Raw genomic sequence first — 13,690 nt, 5'->3', positions numbered from 1 at the left:
AACTGTGATAAATTACCAACTGAAAATATTTCATCTTTTGCAAAACACAAAAATTAGAGATGCTGTTCCTATTTGTTCCAAAAAATTGTTTTATAGTATAGACGTAAAAGTTTAGTGCAATTTCCTTTAAACATCAATCTTTTGTCTTCTATCAAGATTTCATTAATATTTCTGAGATAATACAAAAGTTTTTTTATCATATAACGATCTATTACACGGTCTGTTATTATAGAAAATGAATCAACACGATCAATTATTCAGAGAGTGAATGACAGTGCAAATTAACTCGGTTAACAGAAAATTTTTTATCGTTATAATGCAATTAGTGTCGCCGTAAAATATCGTAAAGATAAAACTTTATCTTTGAGTGACACGAACATGGTTTTTTCGTCATTTTATTTCACAACCTATCAAAAAAGAAGGATACGCGTATCGATCACTGGATCGGTAAAAGAAGCTGTCGCTTTGTATAACCGTTAAATAATATCGTTACGTGATATATTGAATAATCACATAAAACGTGCTCCGTATTTGTTCGCTCTTTTTATTTATGCTTTGTCATTCGATTCATTACGCGATGAACCGCGTAATTACGTCGCGTAAATGTTCCCAGGACTCCAAGGCTTTTAATTATCAGAAAGTTTCGCGCCGCGGTAAAAGAACAAACAAGTAAAACGAATAGTCCATTTTTTACACTATTCTGTTCTGTAGTTTATCGCATGATTTATTGCTTACTTTATCGTCGGACAGTAAGCACGTGGACGTCCAACGAACGCAATAAACTTCCTACTCGACTATTTTATTAGCGAAAGAAAAATGTAAAAACCTCGAAGATCTCGAGAAAAGCAAGAATTTTTATTTGACAGACTTAATTCCTCCAAAGGTGTTAAACTTACAAATTAATCTAATGTAAACTTTATTATCAACTTGGGTAACTACTTTTTTTTCATAAATATGTGTTGGTTGCAAACCCTGAAACATTTTCTAGAGTGTAATCATTGGGTACCTTGAATTTATTCAAACTACGATAAAACAGCAACCAAAAATCTCTCTTTACAATCACATCTTAAAATGAATTGCAAAAATAATTAATTAAGGCCCGTAGAGTCAAGAATACTAATTTGTTGATGGAGGCTTCGTTAAAAAGTTATTAACGTTTAAAGTTCCGCCCGTACAGAATTTTTTTTCTAGAAAGTGAGTAGGATTTCGGGGGTAGATCTATTCACCAAAAATTATTGTAATTGACCCCCGCAACTGAAAATAATTTTTTTTGAACGATTCGAAAAATTTTTTTTTTGTCGAAAAATTTAGGCACCTACCCCCTGTCGATTTTTCTTAAAAATTCCTTTTTCATTTTTGGTAACTTTATTTGACACCCTACAGAAAAGTTGTCTAATACTTTTTCGTAGGTACCCATGAGCTCTACTTCAGAAAAAAGTTTCATTGAAATATATTCACAATTGTAAGAATTATGACTGTTTGAAAATTGGACCATTTTTATGGAGTTTTTCTCATTTTGCGGGGTCAAGGACCAACTTTTCGAATATTTTTGCGATTTGTACATATTCTCCATCAAAATACGCGTAGTTTGCTTTTTTAAACATTAAAATCGACCAATCCGTTCAGAAGTTATGACGTTTTAAAGATTCGCATGAAAATTTGGACCGACATTTCTGGCCAGAAATTAGATTTTCGGTAAGGAATTTTTTTCTCGAAAATGGTTAGGATTTCGAGGGTATGTCTATTGACCAGAAACGATTGTAATTGCCCCCTGTAACTAAATATAATTTTTTTAGTATGATTTGAAATTTTTTAATTTCGTCGAAAAATTTCAGTACCTACTCGAATTTTTTTCTCGAAAGTGGGTAGGATTTCAGGGGTATGTGTAATGACCAAAAATGATTGTAATTGACCCACACAACCGAAAATAATTTTTCCAGAACGATTTGAAATTTTTGAATTTGATTGTTAACAACTTTTTAATGAGTCCTCAGTCAAGAAATTGATATTCTTGATTTTCGTCTTGTTTTGGCCTCTAGAATCTCCCATTAAAATTTTTTCCAGGGGTGGCCGAACACCCTGTATAACGCGATAGAAACAGCTGCAACTGCAGCGACACGTGGGGATTCAATTGTGTAAACACTCGATGTGCGTGTTGTGACACAGTAAATTCATAAGAATTGCGTCAATTGAGCTGTTCTTACAAATACAACTGAAGCTAGTTACTTCGAGCATCAACAATCTTTATCGGTATTTCAAATGTTTAAGAATGAAGTTTTATATGATTTTATCTTATCAAATTTTCCAATAATGTTTCGATAAAAATATATATTTAAAATCTATAGAAATAAAAAATTACAGCAAATAAAACGCAACAGAGGATTAATAAAGTAAAGTGTCCCAAAGTAAAACTAAATAATTTTTAAACCAAAGATGTACTAATTTTTATCAAGTTATATTCAAATTCATCGAAAACAAGAGCAACGGTTATTTACATTAATTTCTAAAAGATCAAATTTTCGAACATAAAAAATAAAAACTAGGGGAGATGAAAATTCCTATTAACCAAGATCCAAATGTATATCAATATGCTTTCTTCATCGTCTAATCCTAAATTATTTTCCAAGGCTTCAGTGAATTTAGAATTGTCAAATTCAGAAATTATGTTACAAGTCAACTACACGCTAAGCTTGAAATTGTACAAAACAAGTCAGTATACACTAATTAAAAGATACTGATACGCCGCATATTAAATATTCGTCGAATTATAATAAAAAAAAATTCGCTGAGATCTGTCAGATCCCACCTTAACATAATTTTCTGTCCGTAAGGCTGTTGATATTCGATGAATCGAGTGTCACGGTGTATATTATTTTGGTGATCGTGTGTTTCGCTGGTGCAATGGCCTAGCCTAAAATCCAAAAGCCACGCAGCGTGTAAATAGAAGCGTTCTGCTGCGTATATACCTGACTGTTCACGTGCTGCGTTTATAGTCCAGAATTCGAGCACGTGATCGTCACGTGACTACGCCTCCTATTGGCTGGCTGAGGTTAGATCACGTGCTTCGTTCGTGACCGTATCCGAAATCAGTTGAACACCCTCCGCATTACAAACTTTCCATTGACGTCGCACGTTAAATCCCTGGGCCTGGCCTTCGTCCGTTCTCCCCAAAACTTTCGTCTTATCTCGCCGATGCTGCGTTGCCCGCGATTATGAATTTTAAACGATACGCGAGAACTGTTTACGTTTAATGCACGAGACCACAGTCTGGCGATACGGAACGCGGACTCGTGTTGAGTCGATTGTTGCAACACGGCCTGTGCAGTAGAGATTATGGTTTCGAACGTGCATTTTATATGTATACACGTGTACCCGTGCGCTAATAATATTTTTGTACTTTGCCCAATTTTTTATGTAAAATAAATTACTCGAATTTTTAATTATATAATATTTAAGCAAGGAAATAATTTGGAATATATTTTATATTGATGTTCGCGGTTGAGCGGTGTGATTAATTAAAATAATTCCTTATTTTTTTTTTAAACTAAAATAAACTGAAATGTTTTTAATTACTAGTTATTTCATGACTCATATTGTATTTGCAACTTTCATTTCCCTTGTCTTACTACACCTGAAAAATCGCTTGTATGTACATATTTATGTACATATATGTTTAATCGTTTGACGAAATACACGAGTACACGTGTATTCAAAATTACACGAATCCAAATGCATATATATTATTTACACGTGTATACGTAAAATCGTGATTTTTAATATAAATATATATATCATTTCCACTTATTTCATTTTAAGTTTGCAATGTTTTTTGAAAACATTTATAAACTTTTAAATATTTTAATTGGGAATGCTGTAGAATACCAAGTCCATTGAATTACTGAGTATTTATATTTTTTACACCATAATTTGAAAAGATATTCAGGACAACCATAGTCATGGAAAACTGATATGGCAGTGAACGTGTTAAATACATTTTAAATTTCACTTTTGGTTTATTCAGATGCAATATTCTTTTAATTTAATTTTATTAAACTTCTTTCACTTTCTGACTCTGCTATCTCCCGAAATATTCATTTATACATACGAATCAGTTAAAAATATAAGATATAAATATATAATATATATAATATATAAAATCACTAATAATACAACATGCATACATTCTCGGTATCAAACAATACAAAAAGAAAGATCTCATATACTTTCTCCACTCAAATGAAACATTATAAAAATTAAAATTGAAATATAAAAGGAACTAAAATAAAAATACTTTCTTTTCGTATCAGTATTAACTTACATAACTTTGCCTTTCAACAACGCCTTTCTTATCTTATTAGCCGTACTTATTCCATCCTTATTCGCAATATCTCGTAATTCTAATTACAATTGTTGTTATGTCCATGTTTGTACTAATTTACATTCACAACACTTATTTAATACCTGTTCTCGTTTTTTTTTTTTTTTTTATTTAAGTGTACTTGTTTCCTTTATCTAAATAGCTTCTGCGTTCCTGTTAACGTAGGAGCAAATCTCATAGCATTGTATAACCAATGCTAGTAAAACTGTTTGTTATCCTGCTTTTATAATTCTCTGTCCTCGTCTAAGACCTCTACTATAGTTCTATGTTCATATTAACGTACACAGCCTAAATCCAACAAGACCCCATAATCAAAGTTGGTAAACCAATTGTTTATGCTACTTCCACATTGTTTCCATTCTTGTTTAAAAGCTTTACTATTGTTCCATGTCTTTGTTCACGTCGGAGCAATATTGACAGGGTTTCATAAAGCTAGTTAGCATGTATCTTTTATCTCAGTCCTGTAATCTTTCTTTGGTTCGTACCTCCACTATCATTCTATGTTCCAGTTAATATCGGAGTATTTCCAACAGGATTCGTAAGAAAAATTAGTAACGTTATGCAATACTCAAAGATTAGATAATTACTTAGATATTAAGTTTCGTGCGAAACGTTTGCAAAAATATTCTTCTTAACTCATTCATGCTTACAATCAAACTGTTAGACCTTGTAAAGAGTACAAATTCCAATATTTTGACAAGTCTGACGATAACATAGACATAAACAGTGCCGATTACTTTATCTACATAGATTCTCTGTGTGAACAAATACGAGTAATTTTCTATGAAAGAAAGATTTTTATAAATACTTTTTAGGAGAAATTGAATAAGCAGAAAACGAAGATGAATTAACATTTATATCAGTCCTTGAAATATAATATACGTTCAAATAAATTTGTACTATTATTCATGTTGTTATTGAAAACATTTCATTTTTATTATCGTGAAACAATGATATAAAACGTTTCATAAGATTATAAAATTGTTTCTCGACCACTTTCTAAAGTAACTTTTTTGTCTATAAGATGCTTTTATATACTAAAGTAATGCATTTACAATTTCTGTTTAACTTTCAATGTAAAATTATTGCAAGCAGCTTTTGTTCATTTATGATGAAAAAGATAAATTGTCATCCATTCTTTGTATGATCTTTTAAAATTACACGAATTTTATTGCAAATAATTTATAATTTTACGACATTCGTTTTCCACATTTGCAAATCGTGTGAATTGGAAAACTTGTTTTTGTTGTTTCTTCTTTTCGACTCACAATTTAAAATAAAACACCACGAGGCAATGACATGACTCACACGTATTTATCATTGATCGATTAAACAAATGGATGCGGAATAATTCGTGAGTTTTCAAAAACGAGCAACGTTCAAGAACATCTACGACACTGAATAATTAAACATCTTTATTTTCGTCTTTATCGTTATCGGAATCTTCATATCAACGTACGATTAAACGGTCTTATAATCCGGATTAGTTTATCATAGGAATACTTTATCGTTTCGCTAATGTACTCACATCATGTCCGATTTTAATCTGTAAGTGTCAACTATTCTTAAAGTAATCGTTATACACAAAACGGTTTGGGCAGAAATTTAATAGTTTCATGTAAAATAGAATTTGAAGTAATTCGTATTTCTGTAAATGGACGCGTAGAGATTATCTGAACGATTGTTTTATTTATAATTAATGTTGTTACGTAGAATCGATTGTATAAAATAAAGACAACTATATAAAGAACAATATATCGATTCCATTTAAAAGTTAATATTACAAAGTGATACTTAAATGATTTAAGGGTTAATATTATCAAGTAATTTTTTAATAAAGTGATAAAGGACAAATAAACAGGATCAACTATTTACAACGTTCGAAAAACACTTTTTGACACCTTTTTCATAGATAATGACGAGCTATTTGCAGTAGCATACTCAAAATTATATAATTTCATTTTGGAAAACGTATGGTAATTTTTATATGATTTCCGCGCGTCCATTTATGGAAATAATAAGTAAATTAAATTATGTCTTCCTCGAAACAATTCATTTTCGAATGCTCTATGTTTCCGTGCAGTAGTTTGTAAATAATTTTTATTCATAGATTAAAATCGGACACCCTGTATGTAAGCTGCGTTTCGAAACAGGTGCACGCGACCGCGAGATCGCTTGGAATAAACCGAGAAATAATTTAAAAAATTTCCTGCGGACAAGGCTGTGTCCGTGCTGCGTTCGTCGACCTGTCTGCGGGAATATAGGCGAAAAAGCACACGAGAACTACTGAAAACCCAGGGTATGAGAATAGACGTTTCTCTCTGCGGCTTTGAAACGCAAGAAGAACAGTAAAACAGAAGTCTAGGCGCAAACTAATCGAAGATCCAAAGCCGTAGATCCAACACGAGCCCGAACGGAATACACATTTAAACAATATTCTGTTCTCTTGTTGAAAACGTATCCAAAATCCCCTAAATAATAACAAATTTTCATCAACGCTTCGCCCTTCGATCTGTCACTGTTTAATACTTGGCAAATTTTATTTGCTTACCACTTTCCTTCCAAATGTGCCAGTAAAATTATGTATACAGGGTGTTCGGCCTGGGAACAATTTTAATAGGAGATTCTAGAGACAAAAATAAGAAGAAAATCAAGAATACCAATTTGTTGATGGAGGCTTCGTTAAAAAGTTATTAACGTTTAAAATTCCGCTTGTACTGAATTTTTTTTCTCGAAAGTGAGTAGGATTTCGAGGGTATGTTCATTCATAAAAATGATTGTAATCGACCCCTGCAACCGAAAATAATTTTTCCAGAATGATTTGAAACTTTTCAATTTCGCCGAAAAATTTCAGCAGCTACCCCCCGTCGATTTTTCTTAAAAATTTGTTTTTCATTTTTAATAATTTTGTTTGACGCCCTGCAGAAAAGTTGTCTAATACTTTGTTCTAGGTAGCTATGAGTTCTACTTCAGAAAAAAGTTTCATTGAAATATATTCACTATTGTAGAAGTTATGGTCGTTTGAAAATTGGACCATTTTTATGGGGTTTTTCTCATTTTGCGGGGTCAAGGATCAACTTTTCGAATATTTTTACGATTTCTACATATTCTTCACCAAAATGCGCGTTGTTTGCCATTTCAAACATTAAAATCCGTCAATCCGTTCAGAAGTTATGACGATTTAAAGATTCGCATGAAATTTTGGAGTAACATTTCAGGCCAGAAATGATATTTTTAGGAAGGAATTTTTTTTCTTGAAAGTGGTTAGGATTTCGAGGGTATGTCTAATGACCAAAAATTATTGTAATTGATCCCCGCAACCGAAAATAATTTTTTCAGAACGATTTGAAAATTTTTAATAACTTTTTAACGAAGCCTCAATCAAGAAATTGATATTCTTAATTTTCGTCTTATTTCGGACTCTAGAATTTCCCATTAAAATTTTTTCCCAGGGGTGGCCGAACACCCTATATGCTGTATAATATTTAGAAAGAATGAAACAAAAAAATAATTAGCGTCAAATAACTTTCGTTGGAAACATTTTTTTATAGCACAGGCAGTTTACTAGCAAGTTCAAGCGATTATCGTTAAAGGAGTCATGTATAATTATATCTAATTATATGTATTGGTTTCTGTTTAAAATTGCAGTTGCAAACGATTTGCTAAATGTTTTCGTTAGGAGAAAACCGCGAACATCGTCAGAAAGTTCTGTGGCTCAGTAATCTCTCAGACATAATAGTCAAACACCAACAGCGCAATTAATTAAATACGCGATAACAGCTCATTTCTCATACAGAAACATCGTTTTGTGTACCATCGTCTCAACACGTGCCAAAAAAAAATGAGGCAACGTTCCAGAATTGTCTTCCACTACAGAGAACAGCTAGTTGCAAAGCTCGTGACAAACATATTGGCGTATTTCTATATTTTTTATATTTAAAAGAAAGAAATTGTACATTTCGTACAATATTTTTGATCCATCTTAAATAAATGCACTAATTAAATAAATGACCGGTTTCGACAGAAATCGTACGAATGAAAAATCAACTGTCGTATATACATTTCTTTTTCTCTTTGTATTTTTTAATGAAGTAAATTTATGTAAATTAAGTAATTTAATGTAAATTTAATTAAGTAAATGATAGGTTTGATTAGAAATTTTAAGAATGAAAAATAAACTGTCTTTTAGTCTTTTTCAGCACGTGGTATGTATAAAATCAACACTTTCTTCTTTTATATATGAAAATTGTCGTATATTTTTGTTCAATGGAATACACTCGACACTGCTGCTAGCGAATAGCTGGTCGATCGTTGCCTTTCGAATAAATTCCACGACTCGTAGCTCCAATTTCCTTGCCGTTTGCATTTTATTAGCAGTTCGTCGCACGTGCACCTGTTCTCTATGTATTTAACAATTTTGCACTACTAATCTTTCATTTCCACTGTACACATATTCGACATATTCTATGAAATGAAATATTACTATCATCTATGTCAGCGGTGTGCAACTTTTTTCATCAGTGAGTTAAGGAAAATAAAATAATTTTGTATTATAATTACAAATAAAATTAAATACAAACTATTCGACACTTCCGATGAAATCGTAGCAAGTTATATAATATTATTCGGATTTTAAAATATCTTGCCTGTGAATTTAAGCTGTATAAAGGAATAGTGCATTAATGAATGGGTTCTCAGTCGTATTTTGGGTCGTACTCGTAAACATAGAGAGGTAACAAATTGCACAACGAAAGGTTTTCCAAAGGTAATAACGAGTGAAAAGTAATAACAGTTGCAAAAAGTCGTTTGAATACCATTGTACAATCGAGAAGAGAGCGCAAATAAACGCGTTTATCGCGGTTTATCAGTAGCTGCTGAAAAATGCTGCCGTTGCAACTTCTTATGAGATCACAGAAACGTAAGAACTTATTAAGGAAACTTTAAAATTAACTTAGTCGATTATATCTTTTCCTCTGCGTTATATACTTATTGTTAATATGGTTTCGAATTGGTATATTGGAATATTGAAATTTTCAACTCCAAAGAATGATTTATTACCTAGTATTTATTTTTTGAAACTCTAAAGAATGACTCATTTACTAATATTTATTCTCATGGAACGAGTTCTTGAAAAATAATTATATTATTGACAGGAGTCGTAGTTACTTAAGTTTAATTTAATATACAATATTACTAAATTAAACAAAATTGTATTCTGAAGGGAACCGAAATTTTCTATCACGTTTTTCTCGTATTATTCGGATCGTTATTTTAAGTTTAGTCTCATAAAAATAATGCCGGAAAAGTTGATGTAATATATTATACATAGAAAAAATTTTTTAGCGCCAGTGCATACAGTATGTACCCTGACGCAAGAAAATAAACAATGCAAAAATGTTTGTGCATTTTAATAATGTAATTTTCTAGACATATTAATTCGCTTATCGAATATTTTCGTAACATTGTTGACCCTATAGATAAACAAGAATCGATAATTACGTAATGTCGACGAATCAGATACATGCCAAGAGAACATAATTCATCGTGAATACTACGTTCGGAATTGCATATCCAGTTGTCATAATTATGTCATATGTATATCGAAATTCTTTCAATGGGAGAAAAATCTAAATTTACTGCCAACATCTCTAGTGATTCTGATTAATAAACGAAGGATAAGCAAAACCTGTTTGTGGACATTCATATGGAGTAGCGTATTTTTAGAAAGTGAATCCATTTTAAGAACATGCTACACACGGTGTTAAAACTTGATACTACATTCTCTTTTTAATAACGTTTAGGGTCCTCTTACGTACAAAGTCGTTACCATGCAATAAAAACAAAACAGTACATAAAAAAAGATACTTCCTGGTATGAAAAAATTAATAGGCAGTTCAATATAATATTATCCTTCGTATTGTATTTTCTTATTTTTTGGACGTAATTCTGGCATTTAATTATGTTATTTATCGTTAAATTTAAATTGCAGAATTAATTTTGTTCTTAATACTGTATCATTTAATGGGAGAAAAACCAACAATGACGCCAAGTGAAGCTTCTGTATGTACCGTTATACTGTGACTAATGCAATGTTTAGAATGACTTCGATGGAAGATCTAAAGATTATATCAACGTATTCTTAAGGCGTGAATTACTCGTCCTTAAAAGTATCAATGACGCATAGTCTGGTTGACATAATGTAGATAAGAATCGCACACAGATAAGAATTCACATTGCAGGTAAAAACAAACTATTTTCGTTTGCTTGCCATTATTTTTGTTTTACTTCAAAAAATTCCATACGTGATACGATAGAGGATAAATTTAAAAATAATAATACAATACATAATTGAAAAGATATTTGATAATGCTTTTTTTCACTGAAAAATCAATGTAGGCACATTTAAGTTACTCAGGTGAAAGATTAATAAATAAATTATGTTTGTTTCCTTTGATTACTTTGCCTATTGAATATTTAGGTGCGTGTAATTAAGAGTTATAGAAGCTGTTTTTCTTTCATTACAAAATGTCCATGTTTATGGCAAAACGCAGCAGAAAAATTTTTTATTCTAGTTGGATATCAAAAAAATTTGCAGTTTCTTCCTCTTTAATAATGTTTATTGCACATCCTACGGAGTTAAATAATATATAGTGGACATAAGAAATATTCGTCCAACGACTAACTTGAAATAAAATTTTACATGATCGCATACATTATTACATTTTCACGAAACAAACAGTCTCTAATGTATTTTTAAACTTTACACAAAGAATGTATAAACTGGCAAACTTAACTCAGACGTGCAGTAAATATCTGTATTGTTTCCTCGAAATAAGTCGAAAAAGTGCAATAACTACTGGAAACGAAAGAACAGTTATTATCAATTTCCATAAAAACCTGTCTGAAACTTCCTGAATAACAAATAGACCACGGTCAACAATATAAGGGGTAATCGGTAGATACGAGTCTCATAAAAAATTAATAAATAATCCAACGAGTGGTCGACCATGGAATATTAACGAGGACAACTGGCAACTTGTTATTCGAACGACCAAGAAACATCAAAAAATAAGTGTGGTTAAAAATGACAAAAAAACGTAAAAGTAACTTAAATATTAATAAATCCAATAGCACTGTTAATAACATCCTGTGAAACCGAAGAGTTTATCGAAACAAACAGGAAGTAAAGATTTGAATTCGTAAAAGATTATGTAAATATAGTGGGACCTCGATTAACCGGTTTAATTGGGAGACAGCTCTGATAAATCGAGGCCCAATGGATAATCGATTCCATACAAAATGAGCTGTTCATTCTTTGAAGACATATTTCCTTTATAATTCTCAACTTATAAATGCTTATCGTGCCAACTTTGCACTATCGATAAAGTTTCTTTAGTTTAAGAATTTTATTTAGAATTTTACTAAAACTCGAAATCGATTTTTGTTTCATCCTCGAATTTTGAACAGCAATTGTATTTGATTCGATGATGTTTTGGTTTTAAATTTTTAACAATTTATCCTACAGTCCGACGCTAGATTTTTGTTTCTTTGCCAAAATGTTAGCTAACAATTAAAAAGTCTCATTTTACGACAATCGTTCAAATTAATGGTAAAATTCTATCAACGATTGCTTTTTAAAATTCTTTTCATTAATAGCATTTCAACGCGATTTTAAATACTCTTATCTTCAAAATTCGCTTCCTCTTACAATTTTACTTATTGCATATTTATTTTAACTTCATTAAAAAGTTATAAAATTTCTATTAAAGTAGTAATTTAAAACGAATAAATGTAAGAAAGCGAGATAATAAAGATGCTTCAAAAAATTGTATCTCTATCTTAATTTGCATTTTCCAAGGCTAGACGAGCAAAACGTCTGGTGACTTGTGAACGATAGCGTAAGTATCCGAGGTTTGGTTCACGCCACTGTGACTAATAGAGAAATGACACGATCGTTTCTCGTCATAGTTGTTGACCAAGTCACAGAGACATTATCTCGCGATCGAATGTGTCGCAGTTTTTAGTTATCAATCCTTGATTGTTTTATTTAGTCTTTCCGAGGCCTATCTTTCTTCGTTGCTCAGAGAAGCATAACGCTTATACGATGGGACGTCCCCCGTGCAATTGGCCAATCGTGTGTTGTCTAGTGGCACGTGACCCGAATTCAAGAAACACTTTTTCCTTTGGCGATCTTTGTCCGCGTACGACCCCGGTTCGATCATTCCTTGACCCCGTTGTAGTTCAGAACCAACTTAACGTTGATGTATTGGGAAGACTGGTAACGATTTGTTAATAACTGTTAATTATATCCTCTTGTACCAGAACCTTACATATGGAAACTCTCACTTTCTGCAGCGGAGACGTCTTTCAAACCGTCGAATGACGTTTTGTGTTTCTAATTTTACATCAAACTCATCAATTTTCATGTTAGAAAACAATAGTTATTCCCTGAATATCACTCAGAACTTTAAATTCCGAGAATTTTTCCAATTGCATAATCATGGTTCTGATATTGACATTTTAAGGAATTGCTTTCTTTCTTTCGATATTTAGTATTTTTCATTGCAATGGACCAGGTTTATAAAAAATTTAATTAATTTTGGATCAAAAGTTCGAAGTTAAAAATTAGTTCGTGAGCAACCATATTCACGAAATTTCATTTTTTTTTGTTACCTTCGATATTCAATATTTTCCCACTCATATTTCGTAATTTTCTAAACATGGCCATAATTCAATATATTTATAACAATAAATCGTAATTGAATTAAATTAAAAAGGCCTAATCGTAAGTTAAAAATTAGTTCATCAACAACTATACCACGAATTTGTAAGTTTCACTTGTCACTTTCTGGACATGATTGTAATCAAATATGTTTATAATAATAAATAATTATTTAATTAAGTTAGATCGACAGTCACAAAGCGTACATCACTGTTAAAAATTGTTGGTTCTGTGTAAACAGTATTTTGAAAATGTCTTTTTCGTGTTCTTCGTATTTATCTATTTCTGAGTTAATAGTTCTTGGAACGAAAAATGTTATTAGATTTCGACATACGCAATGATGGACAGTTTTTTTTTCTAATTGAAATGAGAATGCAAATCTTCTTCGATCAAAGTACTGTTTGCAATTATTTTAATGATTATGCAATTAAATTTTCATTACGAAACGTGTTTATTAAACCCCAGGGTTCAATCTTGTAAGTTGGACCTTATACTGCCACGAACGATAACATGTTATAGTCAATAAAAATATTCTAAAGAATAGTTAAATCATTTAAACAAAAATGTGGTTGGAGGGGGCAAGTAAATTG

Source organism: Colletes latitarsis, chromosome 2 (genome assembly GCF_051014445.1).
Source record: "Colletes latitarsis isolate SP2378_abdomen chromosome 2, iyColLati1, whole genome shotgun sequence".
Classification (NCBI taxonomy): Eukaryota; Metazoa; Arthropoda; class Insecta; order Hymenoptera; family Colletidae; genus Colletes; species Colletes latitarsis.
Note: the sequence above shows the minus strand (reverse complement) of the source record.